This window comes from Platichthys flesus, chromosome 3, assembly GCF_949316205.1.
Source record: "Platichthys flesus chromosome 3, fPlaFle2.1, whole genome shotgun sequence".
Taxonomy (NCBI): Eukaryota; Metazoa; Chordata; class Actinopteri; order Pleuronectiformes; family Pleuronectidae; genus Platichthys; species Platichthys flesus.
In genome coordinates this window covers 27,209,931-27,224,523 of record NC_084947.1, presented here as the reverse complement: position 1 = coordinate 27,224,523, position 14,593 = coordinate 27,209,931, and positions in this window count along the sequence as shown.

Here is a 14,593-nt window from a genome sequence, read left to right as displayed (position 1 = left end):
CACACTTCCAGAGAGGGATAACATGCTCCCTAACATTTCTCTGATGCCTCTGCTGTCATTTCCTCTGTGCTCCTGGAAATGTCTCTCTTCCTATTAACGGCTCCTTCCAAACACTTTTAATGACCAATTACAGGCATAACCACAAATCAATGACCACTTTGCAATTATCAAAAGTCAACAGTGATCTTGCCTATCCAGCCTTCTATGTGCTTTTCCCTGAACTATTTGGTTAAAACAAATATAGGGAGCATCATTATTATTATTATTATTATTATTATTATTATTATTATTATGTGGGCAGCACAATGGTACAGTGATTAGAAGTGTTGTGTCACAGCAAAAGGGCTCCCAGCTCAGTTCTGTCTGTGTGGAGTTTGCATGTTCTTCCCATGCCTGAATGGGTTTTCTTCGCATACTCTGACTTCCTTCCGAAGTCCAAACACATGCAGACTGGCTTTAGGTTTATTTGAGACTCTAGATCACATATGTCAAGGCCCGCGGGCCACATCCGGCCCGTGAATGAATTATCTTTGGCCCGCATGATAAAATCTATTTACTATTAGAGCTTGCCCGCCAGCAGAGTTTTGCAAATTCTCAATACAAAATAAGTTGTTAGAATTCCTGAGGCTCAGTGAACAGGTCGGGAGGGGGCACGTGACAGTTCTAGACCAATAGCTGGGGGTTCTGTTGGAGAGCAGGCTCTCATTGGCTGAGTAGTTGGCGCATCAAACCGTTTCGCTGGTGCGGGGGCTTTTCTCTTTTGTTCTTATTCATTATTCGTGTGCAAGTCGCTCCCAGCCACACATACAAACACACTCACAAGACCAGGACGTTGCAATTACAATTACTTAGTGCGTTTTGTGTGCCGAGGTGCTGGCAAATGACAGCACCTCATGAGTCATTGAGTTCAGTCTCATCAACCTTGGGCGCACATCAGCTCACATCGTCCTCGGCGCACTTCATCCTGCAGCGCACATCATCCTGCGGCGCACATCATCGTGTGGCGCACATCATCCTGCGGCGCACTTCATCCTGCCGCGCACATCATCACCGCACCTCATCCTGTGGCACACATCATCCTGCGGCGCACATCAACCTGGGGCACACATAATCCTGCAGCGCACATCTTCCTGCAGCTCACATCAACCTTGGGCGCACATCTGCACACATAGTCCTGTGGCGCACATCATCCTGTGGCGCACATCATCCTGAGGCGCAACTCATCCTGCGGCTCACATCATCCTGCTGCGCACCTCATCCTGCCGCACATCATCCTGCGGTGCACATCATCCTGCGGCACATCATCCTCCCGCGCACATCATTCTGCAGCGCACATCATCCTCCAGCGCACATCCTCCTGCAGCGCACATCATCCTGCAGTGCACATCAACCTGGGGCGCATATCATCCTGCAGCGCACATCAACCTGGGGCGCACATCTTCCTGCTGCGCACATCGTCCTGCAGCGCACATCATCCTGCAGCGCACCTCATCCTGCGGCACACATCATCCTGCTGCGCACATCAACCTTGGGCACACATCATCCTGCAGCGCAAGTCATCCTGCGGCGCACATCATCCTGCGGTGCACATCATCCTGCGGCGCACATCATCCTGCGGCACATCATCATCCGGCACACCATCCTCCAGCGCACATCATCCTGCAGCGCACATCATCCTGCGGCGCACATCATCCTCCAGGGCACATCATCCTGCAGCGCACATCATCCTGGCTCACATCATCGTGCAGCGCACATCATCAGAGTACATCAACCTGGGGCGCGGCGCACTTTATCCTGCAGCGCACATCATCCTGCAGCGCACATCATCCTGCGGCGCACATCATCCTGCGGCACACATCATCCTCCGGCGCACATCATCCTGCAGTGCACATCATCCTGCGGCGCACATCAACCTGGGGCACACATCGGCGCACATCGTCCTGCAGCGCACATCGTCCTGTGGCTCATATCGTCCTCTGGCGCACTTCATCCTGCAGCGCACATCATCTGCGTACATCAACCTGGGGCGCACATCGGTGCACATCTTCTTGCAAGGCACATCATCCTGCGACGCACTTCATCCTGAGGCGCCTAGCAGCTGACTTAGAACTGGTGCGGACCAGGTGAATCCAACTGTTTAATTAAAACAATCAACTGTGGTGAAATGGGGATTATATGTCTCCATTAAATAAAGTTTAGTTAAACCAAAGATTATTTCATAAATCTGATTGAATTTGTGCTCATTAAAAGATAAGATTGATAAAGGGCTGAAATATTTTAAAATAGTGTTTTTTAAATAATTATTTAACTATTGTCCTGGCACAAAAGGGTTAATGAATAACAACAAAAACAAAATAAACAAACATCAGTATTGGCTATCGGCTAGACTGTTGTTTTAAATGGTTTCGGCCAAGAATTCCCATATCGGTGCATCCCTAATTTGTATTTAATTTATTTAATAATTAATGTTGTTTCATCGTCGATACTATATAGGCCTCGTTAGTTCCAGGTTCAATATATGCACTACGGTTCTTTCAATAAGTTTTCAATAAACGTTGAATCCTTCAGGCCCTTGACTTGTGGCAATTTGTTTATTTCGGCCCACTGTGTATTTGAGTTTGACACCCCTGCTCTAGATTGACTGTAGGTGGGAATTTGAGCCTGAAGGGTCATTTGTCTCTGTTGGCCTTGTGGGCCCCACTTAACTTCACAAAAAGGAAAAAAACAAGAAAAAACTAAACAATCCCAATAAGAGACAAATGAAACAATACCACAACATTCAAAATCACAGACAAAAAGTGAAATAGCTTATAAAACAGCTTAAGTATTACAAAGCATAACCTTGATCTGACATTAAAGGACCCATCGTATGGAAATTCCACTTTTGTAGTGCTTCTACATGATATTTTGGGTATCTGGCATGTCTACCGTCCCAAAAACTCTGGAAAAAAACAACTCCCGCGATTTGTTGTGGTTCCCCTATGTCCAAAACGATACGCTAGAGTGCGTCCAATGGGATTATGACAGAAAAGTGCGTATTTTTTCAACCATGTCCATGTAGGGAGTCTCGCTACATTGCCTTGGACCACCCCCCACCATCATTTCACTGACTCCGGGGAGAGACGGTCTGGCTCCTCGGCTAGCGTAAGCTCGCGAGCTAACACTGGAGCCCGGGCTGACACTGCTGACACTGTGCATTAGGCTGAAGCTCGGATCCTGCGGAAAGCGTTTAGTATCCCGGGGGTCTCCGCCTCGACGATCGGCATGTTATATGCGACTACTGATCTGTCTGAGGCATTGGCTCACGTTAGCTCGCGAGCCTGGAGCTCAAGATAAGCAACTAGTTAACACGGGGCAAAAGCGACGGGGGGAGCGGTGGTGACACGGTGTGATCTGGGGTGTCCAAGGCAACGACGTTTGCCGATCCCAGCCACTATGTCATCGCACCATCAGATCCGCCGCTGCCTCGGACGTCCCCGCAACACTCAAAACAGGTCAATCTGAGGAGGGCTGTTTTAGACAGGGTAAAAAGGTGCTGTTTTAAATGATCCTTGTGGTATTTTGACCAAAATATGTTAAAGACATGTCATTAAGATCCCAAGGAACCATATCAACTGTGGTAAAATGGGCATACGATCGGTCCTTTAAATGCTATGTGAACCTATGGGTCTTAAGGCTGTAACCAGGAATAGCCAAAAGGGCTACGTATCTGTACTGTATTTGTATATCACCTTTCATACAAGAAATGCAGCTCAAAGTGCTTTACATACTATATAGATGAAAATCTATTGTTCATAAAAATGAAACACTGTTTCAAAATATATTTTGTGATCGGTGCGAAATGTTATCGAGCTTGACCTAAAGTAAAGTGAATCATTTAACCCTTAGTAAGAGTAAGGAAAAACTACTAAAAATCATGGCAGGGATCCCTCTCCCAGGATGGACAGAATTGCAATAGATGTCAGGTGTAGGAAAACATCATCAAGATTAAAGTTTTTAGCAGCATTGATGAGAGTAAATATTTTGAAGGATAACTTCAATACTATACATTTTAAAACATTAAACCAACCAAAACTAATACATATGATCTTTTACAATCACAAAGTGTCAATACATCACATATTCAGAAGACCTGAGTTAAACATGGGTCTCTTATATGACAACAAATGGTTTTAACTTAGCTAACAATGTGATATATCTGATATTTGTGACTTATCCGAAGAAATTGTCTGCATGTATTCACTGACAGCACAATAAATGGGGGCAACCGGACCAAAACTTGCCCTCTGACTGCACTATTTATTCCGCATGGATGATAATTTAATATGAATTGGAAAAGACAAGAAAAGAGACTCAATTGATTTTAATTGAGTTGACATTTTTGCCACTGTGTTTTGTAAGTAAATGCATTCAGAATTTCTGTTCTCTCAGTGTTTTGGTGGTTCTTCAGACTGATGTCTATGGTTTTCTAAAGGCCTATTTTCTGACAACTAATTACCAACCAGCCTGCAGTGGCCTTGAAAATGAATGTGATTTGGCATAAATCTACACTTGAACATCTGGTGTCCCGATAATAAAATCTCTCAGCACCATGTTCGTAATGCAATAAATTCATGTTCAGCACAAATAGTGATAAGACTGGTAATTATCTGGTGAGGAAAAGAGATTTAAAGAAATCAAAAGGAGTCATTTTTATTCTCCATTTTCAGTTGTTATGAAACGTATGAAAAAACATTTAAGATCTCTCCAAATTCTAAGGGGGGCACGTGGGTCAAGGATCTTTTGAGTTGACTTTGGATAGAGTGTCTAACATGGTTTGTGCCAAGGTTTGAGCTTTAAGATGTCTGCAAACCTGCCTTTTTCTGACAGTATATATTAGTGAAGGGAGGTGCTGAAAGAAGTGTGTGTGAAGCCAATGGATTGTACTGAACTCAGTTGGCCAGCTGGGTTAAAGTCTCAATGAATCCATATCTGATCCAGAATTAAATGATAGGTCTAGTGATATTTTATGCTTTTTTTGTTGTCAACTAAGTGTATAGCTAAACCAAGAATGAGTGTAACAATTGGTTTCGTCCAGCTCCATTGTTTACCGAAAACTATTGAAACACATCAGCGATGTTGCATATTCTTTCATTACCATTTTACTTGATGACCATGTTGTACACACTGGAGTCGATATATGCTGCCCGGCATATGTGACTGAATCTGCAAGAAAAATGTCTATATAGAGAGCCAGTCCCCAACCATTTTCTTACTGTTTAATTAACATTTGCCCCCCCAAAAGTCTGATCCCTTTTTAAAATAGAAACTATAAATTAAACACTAACAACATGAAATTCCCCCCAAAAATTGTTCCTCATTGTTTCCTTGTATATGGAATACTCATTTTTTTTAGCATGCCGAATTTTCTTTTTATGAAACCATGGACTCTGATACCACCACGTCAGCTCAAATGATTGACCCTGCATTTGGGATGGCCCCCTTGTCCTTATGAGCCATAGACTGTAGACTATGTAAAGATGGATGAAATGATGGCTCTGCAAACGTGAAGCCAAAGTGTCCTGATTGCCTCTTGGTGGCTGCCAGGAGACAATACTTTTTCCAGTGAGTTTGCTGACTCATGATTGGTCAGATACGAGTATATACTGCTCATAATCTGGCTCCAAATGACATAACCTGCGCAAGATGCCAGCATTCGTTTCAGGAATATTTTGGCTGGCTGGGTTGAGACTTTTCATCCATCTTTTATAAATCAAGTCTATTGTAGAATCACATTTTGACGATGACACAAACAGTGTTAACACTTTGGATCCATTCTTTTTCAATTGGTGGCAAGCTGTTCCAACTATAAATACCATATATATGGGAATGATCAACAGTGCCTATTGCATGTTTGTTTCATTTTATATAATGTTACAAATCTTCAGAATGTTTCATATTATCCTTGCAAAAAAGACTATAGGTAGAAAACTTTGGTGTCATTTCAGATTCTTACCTCAGATTTACAAAACATTCCAATTCTTTGACCAAAACTGCATTTTAATATTTTGCAATATCGTGAAAGTAAGACAAGAACAACAAGTTACTGAAAGCCTGTTGTTTCTTTTGTTTCTGGTCTCAATAGTGCAACTGCAAAAATACAAACTATTTTCAATGGTTGGTAGGGTTTTAACAAGACTAAGAAGAGAAATCATATATTTCCTGTTTTAGCCGCACAGTTTTTAAATTTTTTATTGATTTTCTCTTTATTCTTTAAGCACCAAGCCTGTCTTATATTGCAGCCTGTCATTCAATGATCCTTCACGAAACCTATCATCCTCCACAGCTGCACTTTGAAAAGTGTCCAAGGTTGCCACAAAAACCTGATGTCGCTCTTCCTTTAAATATAACACTTTTTAGAAACTGAATAATGTGGTTTTGTGAATGGAATTATGTTTGTTGATGCCATTTTATTGTTAGTTATGTTTTATATGAACATCCATAAACTCTCTGTGCCTTTGTTTGGCTTTAAGCCTGTGTTATTGTTGACTGGTGAATTATTAAGGGCATAGAGCTGCATTGTGTGTATTAAAGGTCCTGTATAATGTAAGTTCTGACAATAACTATGGCTAAGACCAAACAATGACCGTCACCACAGTCTTCCTCTTGAGTTATGCCATAATTTTTATCTCCTATCATCGAGACTTTACATCTAGTGGGTGACCATGCCTCTTCCTCTTACCTGGAGCGCCTCAGCCCTGTTCTGAGCCGAGACAGATGGTAGGGGTCAATGTTTGGTCTCATAATCATGACTTATGACCTATTTTGACCTCACTCAGAATGTCACCATGGACTTTACCTCGGATGACTCTTACAGTCAGAATTGCAAGGAACAGAGGAATCCATGTCACCCCTTTCCCGTCCAGCAGCTGAGAGGACAACCAGACCAAGTGGTGCTGTAGCTGCCACTTAGACTCCATAAAAATGAGAATAATCGCATCAAGCACTCACTGTTGCTGCTGCACAGATCTCTTTCAGTGGAACTCCCTTCAATGCAGCCCTACTTCTAGTAGAGTGTGCTACAAGATTATCAGGGACAGGAAGTTTTTCAAGTTCATGTGTTATTTGTCATGTGCAAGTTAACACAGGGTCAACAGTACAATGAAAGAAGTTGGACGAGAAGAAACAAATGAGTTCAGTTCATTTAGAAAAAAAAGCAACTGTATGTGTGTGTGAATAAGTTACTGCCCATGTGTATGTGTGGTTATGCCCAATTGTGTTGACCACCCAGTGTGACAGCTGTTGTTTGGACCCTGGAAGACTCAGCCTTTTCCCATCATAACAAAGAAACCCAGAGCCGTCAGTGGCCATTTTTAAACTTACTCACTTACTCACTAAATTGGCCTGGAGCTCAAGGTAATCAACTAGTTAACACGCGGCAAAAGCGACGGGGGGAGCGGCGGTGACACGGTGCGATCCGGGGTGTCAGAGGCTTTCTTTCTTTCCTTTGAAGGGTGGTACCAATTTAAGTTATTATTTAATATTAATATTTTTTTAGTATTAATATTTCATATTTTTCACGGCCAGAACACTAGGCGGAGTAACGTTTTTTTTCAAAGACAAATACACAAAGAAGAGACTTCTTCGTCGACTGTTTATTTACATCGCCACTTCGGCTCCTCATAGCCTATTTCTGGCGGACAGATCGGCCAGTCAGTGACAGGTTATACAAGTGGTCATACTTTCGGATCTCTTCTGGCAAGTGCTCATCTATTTGGTCCATATTTGTTCTTCTAAATCTTCCGTGATTTCCGCGTATTGTGGGGCATGAAACCGGAAACTAGACTCCGGACGGGATGTAGTAAGCAGACCAATCGCAAGCCTTGCAGGCTGCGTGAGGCTTGCGTCGCTTTGTCGTGTAGAGGCCAAATTAAGGCCAAATTATACTCGTGTTGCACGGACGCACGCATGCATGCAAGACACGCAACACGCCCCTTTCGAGCCCTCTGGCGGCTTGCGTGCGTCCGCCAATTTTTCTAACTATACGACAAAACGACGTGAGCCTCACGCAGCCCGCAAGGCTTGTGATTGGTCGGCTGACTACATCCCGTCCGGAGTCTAGTTTCCGGTTTCATGCCCCACAATACGCGGAAATCACGGAAGATTTAGAAGAACGAATATGGACCAAATAGATGAGCACTTGGCAGAAGAAATCCGAAAGTATGACCACTTGTATAACCCGTCACTGACTGGCCGATTTGTCCGCCAGAAATAGGCTATGAGGAGCCGGAGTGGCGATGTAAATAAACATTCGACGAAGAAGAAGACGTCTCTTCTTTGTGTGTTTTGTTTTCAAAAAAAAAAAATTACTCCGCCTAGTGTTCTGGCGGTGAATTGCGTTGCAACACGCGCAACACGTTTAGGAAGCATAAACCAAAGCGGATCCGTCGATGCAGCTGCGTGGCCTTCCGCGGTTGCAGTCGCAGGACTATAATTAGGCCTTTATAGTCGGGTTGCACGCACGCACGCATGCACGCAAGACACGCAACACGCCCCTTTCGAGCCCTCTGGCAGCTTGCGTGCATCCGACAATTTTTCGAACTACACGACAAAGCGACGCGAGCCTCACGCAGCCCGCAAGGCTTGTGATTGGGCTGCTTACTACATCCCGTCCGGAGTCTAGTTTCCGGTGTCATGCCCAACAATACGCGGAAATCACGGAAGATTTAGAAGAACGAATATGGACCAAATAGATGAGCACTTGGCAGAAGAGATCCGAAAGTATGACCACTTGTATAACCCGTCACTGACTGGCCTATTTGTCCGCCAGAAATATGCTATGAGGAGCCGGAGTGGCGATGTAAATAAACAGTCAACGAAGAAGAAGACGTCTCTTCTTTGTGTGTTTTGAATTGCGTTGCAACACGCGCAGCACGTTACAGTGCATGCGTGCGTGCGTGCAACCCGACTATAATTCGGCCTTTAGAAGAATTGGCGGACGCACGTAAGCAAGCCCGCAGAGGGCACGAAAGGGGCGTGTTGCGTGTCTTGCGTGCGTGCGTGCAACCCGACTATAATTCGGCCTTGAGCTTTGCAGCTTTGCTCTGTCATGTCTCTCACCATGTGACCCTCCTCAGAAGCTCTGCTGCTGCCTTTTGTAACAGAGGATCACACAGCTAACAGCCCTCAGCTTGGCTGATTAATCCTCTGGTACCCTTGGAGGTGCTCTCCAAGCCAACTCTGTGCCCACAACAATGTTCAAGTAACTGACAGGCAAATGGTGATAATAATTAGGAATTAGGTGCAGTAAAAACTCATAGCATGGAACTGTGCAAATTATGCGTTATGCAGTCATAGACTTTACCTGGTTCAGCAGCAGCCAGATGATTAGTTTAGTTACTGTGAATAAACATAATACAGAACTTTGTGTCTGAAATAAACAGAGAGTTCATAAGCACCAGACTCACTGACTGTTCTTTATGTGAATTAATGCAAACCGTCATGAAACACAGGAAATATATTTAGGAGTCAGCAAGGTTGAAATTGAGTTTGGCCTTAACTAACACTGTTCTCCTATTGTTAGGTGAACACAAATCCCACAGTCGGAAAGGAACAGTGTCAAGAATAGGAGCTGCTCAATATCAGGAAAGAAGTGGTGGTAATTTATTTACCACCCCCCATGCCTTGAACACACACACGAACAAACACACACGTACACAAACACAAACACAAACACACACACACACACACACACAACGTTTGTAGTTCACTGTCCTGACAATGACTTTCTAACAGGAAAATATTGACAAAATTGTATATTACATTTTCTATTTTCAAATATGTGAAATTAATATAATTAAAATAAATGTGCAAGGTTCTCTGACACATGAAATAGTGAAAAGTAAAATTTATTACAAAAATAAACTATGAATGGAAGATAGTATGAGATGTGTGGTGGCCATGATTTAATTCCTCTGCCTTAAGGTCGCAAGGGTACAGGCTCAAGAAAAGTACTGAGTGGGAAGACTACTGTCTAACAAAGGCATTCAACCCTGCCTGTCCTAACTGCCTCCATCCCTGAGAACGGAATCAAGTGCAGCAGTGGATGATCAGGAGGAGGAGGAGGAGGAGGAAACAATGACAGAGGAAAGAAAGGTAGAAGAGAGCGGATAAAATTCTTCAGACAATAAAGGAAGACAAAGAGCCAGAGGAGGTTAGAGCACAAAAAAGAGGAGAAATGATAGACAATCCCATTCTCTCTATTTAATAAATTGGTTGATAAAATATTTTACTTAATTATATGACTTTTCATTTCTTTCGCATTACTTTACAACATTAACTTCACAAGAAGTTTAATAATGGGTGTGTTTGTAGGTCCTTAGAAATGTATTCATCATAAATATGTATATTTCAGTGTTTATGTGAACAGTATTTAGTTCAGCTGAGCAGCATGGGCACCTCTACACACCTAGTAATGCCTCAAACCAGCTCCGTCTATATCTCCCCGGGTCATCCTGGCTACTATTCAACCACGTCTAAAGACAGGTATTATGAAGGGTGGCAAATGCTGTTATGACCTAAAATAATAAAATGATATGATCTCCTGTAGAAAAAGGAAATTCATCCTTTTTGATTTATTCTTCACAGTCATTACTCAAATCCAATTGAGTGATTACTTATTGATGTTTTCAGATGTGAACTCCAGAGAATGTCTGCAGTATTTGGCCCAGCTTTCTGCAGAGTTTGCTTTTGCCACACACAAAGGTCAAACATGTTGACTTGCTATGCTGTTTACAACACAAAATATTCAGGAAAGGGGTGGTGCAGCAGTCAGGTAGGATTTCTTGTCTTTTTTCCCCATAAATGTGTCTATCTATATGTCATCAACATGCCCCAGTCACTCACGGTAAATCAGGATCTCATTCGAACAACCTGAGGAGTTTTAACCAAAGGTCTGGCAGTATCTCATTCAGACATTTGCCTTTTCACATACAGTTCCTCTGGAGAGATACTTTTGAGTTCAGTGGATGTTTAAAAACCGCTTATGTGAGGCATATAGTTGTGGCACATGTCCAGTTTTTTCAGGGAGGTGTCACATAACATAACCTGAAATGATCACCATTGGTGCATTGCTTTCCAACACCTTGTACTGGCCTCCTGTAGGGAGTGATAATAGGGGACATTGAGGGTACCCTCTGTTGATCCTACATATGAGAAAATTCAGAAAAAGCCACTCTGATGTGAAAAATTCTAATGATAGAAATGTTTTCTGTGATTCTGATCGCTTTTGCCTACCAGGTCATGGTCAGGTTAAAGTAAACAAACACATAGCTGTTGCGTGTCATAGCTGAACAAAATCATGGCAGAGATAGAGTGAAGTAGAGGCATAATGTTGCGCTTTTCAAGAAAAGTTTCCAAACAATTAAGCAAAGATAGTCTTCCTAGTGTGAGGGGACGTGCTCGCAGTAATAAAACACGCAAAATTCAGCATCAGTACAGCTTGAAACATGCAGCTAAACTGTACAAGTTACAAGGACAAATGCTGTTGAAGTTAATACTGGATTTGATGCACTCTCCAAAGTATCACTGATGTTCAGGTGTTCAGGTCTGATCAGCTTACTGCTTATTGAATTTACTGATTATGAGCATCATACCAATCTGGGGTCTTTGGGATGAACAGGAACATGAACCGGCACTTTGACCCAACATCAGTGGTGGACCTACCAGATGGTCTTCAAATTTATTTGTAAAGCCCATATTCACAAATCAAAATACGTCTCACAGGGCTTTAACAATGTGTCATCCTCTGTCCTTAACCCTCAACAAGAGTAAAGAAAAACTACTAAAAAACTCTTTTAACAGGTAAAAAGAACGTAGAAACCTCTGAGAGAGCCACATGTGAGGGATCCCTCTCCCAGGACGGACAAAAGTGCAGTAGATGTCAAGTATAAATGAGAACATCATCAGGATAAGGGTTTTAGAAGCATTGATAAGCTGTAGCTAATGGAAAAAAATCCACCTCCAAATTAAAGGATTTAAATGAGATTTTGTATATGGGGTCAATGTGTAAAAGTTTACACATAGTTTATTTTATGTCATTTTAGATTGTCTCAAATTGCAGGTAGTTGTATTTATGTGTGAGGGGCTCTTATGGGAAATTTGCAATTTTCTGATAATATTGATTTCTTAACTCATTGTTTGCTCTGGATTCTTTTTATGGAGGACAGTTTAATATTAGTACTTTGTTACTATCATTATTGTTAAATTGTATGCATTCTGCAGATGATAAATGGGCTGAAGTTGTTGTTCGGTGACGAAAAGTAAACAAATTTAGGCACATGGTGTCAGTCAGTGAGTGATTACGATGTACCAGCAGGGGGTATGAGTCAATCAAGTCAATGGCCATGATTTATTGTTTGAGCTTCAATCAATCCACCCCTCAGTGCAGTGCTTATGAAGGTCAGTTGATAGACTGAATTAACTTCCTGAGAATTTATAAAGACATTGCGTGTTATAGGGATCAGATATATTAGGGTTATTTTAGTTTTGACCTTGTAGGATGACACTAAGGAAACCCCTGCCATGTCTGCTTTCTCTCGGTGCTATTGTGGTTGTTCTATTTAATTTCCCTTTTCTAAGTGGTTTGTTGTGGTTGTGCCCTGGCTTGGTCAAGGACAGACATGAGGACACAGAATGCCGGCTGTTTAGCACAAAATCTCACTTAATTTTTTTTTTTATGATTGTGAAGCACAAAGCCCTGGAACTCTCACCTGTTCACACTGCTCTTTAACAAATTGTGTACACTATACCACAGAGGTGTCGCATAGATTAAAAAAAATGTTGAAGGTGGTGAATGTGTATCCTTGGGAAAATACAGACTACTCTTGAAGATTTTAAAATATTTGAATTGTTCATGCAAATGATGATATCTGTGGTAATTTATATTGTTCATGATGATATGAGATGACTAATATGTATGATTATTGATGTCAAAGTTATTGAGCATGACAAAACATAAACAAATTCATTTAAACTTAATTTCATATTTATGTCAATATTTGACAGTGCACAGGTTTTAATTTAAGTCCCATGTTTAAATACAATAAAACCCTTAAATGAGATCGATTAATTTTTTTCACTGAAATAGTTTCAGATGCCAGCCCGGGTCATTTAACAACATTTTACTGTTTTAATGCAATCCTTGATTTTTCAAACCTTGACCTGAAGCTAAAAGCATCATGAAATGTTAAATGGTATGCATTTATGAGGCACTTTTCTAGTCTTGATGTACTTTACAGTGCAATTTCTGCCACTCACCCATTCATAAAGTGCAGAACTTTCTCTTTGAAAAGTGGGGAATGTGAATTGGGGAGACCTTCTGGTTAGTGGACATGCCATCCCCCTCAGCCACAGAAACTCATGTTTTTGTACATAGGTTGATGTCATATTCAGCTTTTTTGCTATAAGATAAAAATTGCAGAACCGCTAATGAAGCAGACTTGCTTGCTTGAGTCAGCAAACATTGTTTTTCTAATGAACTCACAATTCTGTCCTTCCATGTTTAGAGCAAATTAATGAAACCCTGTTTAATGTCAAATCAAGCATGATAAATTGTTCTTTATTTAATAGATACATTCTCTAATTACCTCTCATATATTGGCAGAAATAAATTTAAATATTTTTTTCCCTTTCCACAGTGGAATAAAGGTTCAAAGTTATTCGTAGGGGTTTTCTCTAAGGCCAGCCATGGAGTAATGTTTTGGCTCCCTGTCTTTTTGTATTATGCAGGTGCACAAGAAAAAGACTCATTGAGCTGTGCGAAACACTGTTCACCTGCTGCCATTGGTTTTGCAACAATCCTTAGTAAACAGTAGGTGGCAGAAAAGTGCCGACAAACATAAATCTATAAAACAAGGCAAGTAAGAAGACCAGGTAGTAAATATGGATATGGGCATTGCCTAATGAAATTCAAAATAAGTCATATTTGTTTTAGAATAGTCGGAGAGAAGGTCAATGCATCAGCACAACATTCATTATCTTGTGACGAACAATATTTTACTCTAGGTTTACAAATCATAGTTATACTTTCTTTTTAGCTTTTGTGTCAAGTCAAGTAAAATACATGAGTTTAATATGTACATAATATGTAAAGAAAATAGAGCTGCATTATACAGCTTTGTTTCTGTGATGCCAAGAGTAATTCATTCATTCCTTTTTCCTTACGAAAAATAAACCTTATTCTGTTTTTCTGAAATCTATGGAAGGTTGAGGAGTGGTATAGTGGTTTATTCAAAAACAACTCTATAGGAGATGTGATCTGAACATGTGCAGTATACACCTTCTGTTCTTCAGATAGTATTTCTTCACTGAGACTTATTCTCTGGGTGGACAGAAATGACATCTGAGGATTTGTTATGAATTATTAGTGCAATTAGTTTACTAATAATTAGTGCAATTATGAAAAAAACCTTTACAAATACAGAATAGTATTGGATATACTGTATGAAGAGATACACAAATTATGTCAGGGCTTGGGGTGCAGTGTAAGTTGAGGTGTCAGAAACGTTATTTGGAAAAGATGAAAATATTTGGAGGTTGGTTACTAAGATTTTTA